The sequence below is a fragment of the Cyprinus carpio genome, chromosome A24 (assembly GCF_018340385.1).
Source record: "Cyprinus carpio isolate SPL01 chromosome A24, ASM1834038v1, whole genome shotgun sequence".
Classification (NCBI taxonomy): Eukaryota; Metazoa; Chordata; class Actinopteri; order Cypriniformes; family Cyprinidae; genus Cyprinus; species Cyprinus carpio.
This window is the reverse complement of record NC_056595.1, coordinates 10259457-10261944: the sequence shown is the minus strand read 5'-3', so window position 1 is coordinate 10261944 and position 2488 is coordinate 10259457. Positions and strand designations below refer to the sequence as shown.

The window sequence follows — 2488 nt, the reverse complement described above, 5'->3', positions numbered from 1 at the left end:
ATATATAAATATATATGCAAAAGAATTTCAGTCTGTCCTTGATGTTTTTCTTAGAGAGAAGTGACATCTTTTTTGCCCTTCTTGACAACAGGCCGTTGTCCAAAAGTCTTCACCTCACTGTATGTGCAGATGCACTCTAACCCACCTGCTGCCAATACTGAGCAAGCTCTGCACTGGTGGTGACACGATTCTGTAGCTGACTCCTTAGGAGGAGACAGTCTTGGCGCTTGCTGGACACTTTGGGGCGTCCTGAAGACTTTTTCACTGTAGTTGAACCTCTCTCCTTGAAATTCCTGATGATCCGGTAAATGTTTCTTTCTGGCACAATATTCTTTGTAGCAATTTCTTTTCACACTATCTGTGCTGAAGCTTAGTGGAATGGCTTGCAATAGGGTATGATCAAATACAAACAATGCACAAGCATGGTTTCTCAAAGTGCATGATTAAAATTAAAAAAATGGTGCGTCACATATATTTACAGGACCTATATGGGATGTGTGTGAACGCATGTACATTCTGTTTGAAAAGGGCTAAAAAGATGGTAATCAATGACTTTATTTGAATTGGCAAAGGAACAGAATCAGACATTTTTAAGGTTCTACTTCAAAGTAAAAAGACATGTTGTCTGATGTGTGACAGCAAATGTTCTTTTTTTTTGGTGTACCAAACCGTTAAACAAAGTATAAGAAAATGACTTGCCTTGAAACGCTGGCAGAAAAAAAAAATCTGTGGTGGAGGCAGTGCAGGACAATGCAAAAATCTAATAATTTAAAGGAAGGATAGTAATATGTTACTCACAATTGTTCACATTACTGTACACAACACTGAAATATACATATATGTTGAGTATTATGTAAATATGAATATTTAAGATAAATCTTTAGACAGACATTGAGCGTGTGTCTCAATCACTTCCCTACCTCCCTATGTCATGAATCAGTATATCGTGTACATGAATTTAGGCACTGGTAAGGACAGTAAGGACCCAGGCTCACTTCACATTGGGACACTTTATGTGTGGGGAGTTTGTACACGTGATCCATATTTTGCGCTTCATAACTTCCGTTAAAGGAACATAGTGAGCAATGGTGCATTGTGGGACTTTTAAGGGAGCGAACGTTTCAGTGCACTGATAGAATTTTGTGATTGAGACAGCCCTAAAAATGTCTGACTCCCTGATCAGTGCCCTTACTACTTAACTAAGGAGTTGATTGAGACGCACCCTGAAAATGTGTCTGATGATTAAAAACATCTTAAAATGCCAATAATCTGTTTGCAGACAAGCAAAGAGGGGGAAAATATTACATAGATCTATACTGATATATATGTGTAGAATAGCTTTAGCTGAAGTAGCTAGAATAGTAACAATTATTATTTACTAACCAATGTTACAAACATGTTACCAATATGAAATTGTGGTAAAGAATCATAAATTTAATGTCTTAAGACATTGAAGACTGGCTGTTGCACGTTGCACTTTAATTAATCTAAATTCAAATAATGTTAAGGTGTCGGTCAGTTAGTGACAAAATGTACTTACAAAGCCAAAGACGATGTGAACTGTGGCTCTAAAAAGAGCCTTTGGGGTGGTGTTCAGCAGCTGTTGAGACACAAGCAGAAGGGAGAAAAATAAAACTAAAAAACATGGCAGAACGTGCGAGAGATTGCACAAATAGAAAATGTATTCAGATTTTTTTTATTGATCATTACTGAATAACTTAAACACAGCAAATGAGAAATGCACGATGCTAGACTGTGTTGTGAAGTAACTATTCCTTTTTAATACTTTTTTTTTTTTTAAGACAGTGAAGACTGGCTGCTGCACAATGTTGCTGTAACTGATCTAAACTCAAATAATGTTATGGTGTCGGTCAGTTAGTGACAAAATGTACTTACAAAGCCAAAGACGATGTGAAATGTGGCACTAAAAATAGCCTTTGTGGTGGTGTTCAGCAGCTATTGAGACACAAGCAGAAAAATAAAAATAAAAAACATGGCAGAACGTGTGAGATGAGAACACGGCAAATCAGAGATACAGAATACTAGACTGTGTTGTGAAGTAGCTATTTCTTTAATGCTTTTTTAAGACAGTGAAGACTGGCTGCTGCACAAATTCAAATAATATGGTACTGTCTCAGTCAGTCACAAAATATACTTACAAAGCCAAAGACGATGGGTATGTGGAAAAGAGCCCTTGGGGTGGTATTCAGCAGCTGATAAAAAAAAAAAAAAAAAAAAAAAAAAGTGAAATTTTGCTAATTTATTTATGAGTAAAAATGCTATTCAGTTTTTATTGATCATTAAGAGGTGCTAACGTAAACTGATCACTTACAAAAAAACAGATGGAAGACAACACTGAAAAAAAAGAAGAGTTATTTTCATGGTATAAATTAAAAAGGCTCTGATTAATGAAAATGTAGCCTACTATAACATCTAAAGCACCGATGTGATAAGAATGCACAGAGAATAGATTTTATTACATTAAACC

The 2488-nt window shown here is 35.9% G+C and overlaps 1 long non-coding RNA gene across 1 annotated transcript; it reads right to left on the bottom strand.

Moving 5' to 3' along the window:
- Positions 1-705: 705 nt before the first annotated feature.
- On the bottom strand, positions 706-1956 carry LOC122135504. The gene is made up of 3 exons (XR_006153549.1): positions 1897-1956; positions 1541-1600; positions 706-760 (listed from the first exon to the last, which is right to left on the bottom strand). It is a non-coding gene; the product is annotated as an uncharacterized LOC122135504 (long non-coding RNA).
- Positions 1957-2488: the final 532 nt, after the last annotated feature.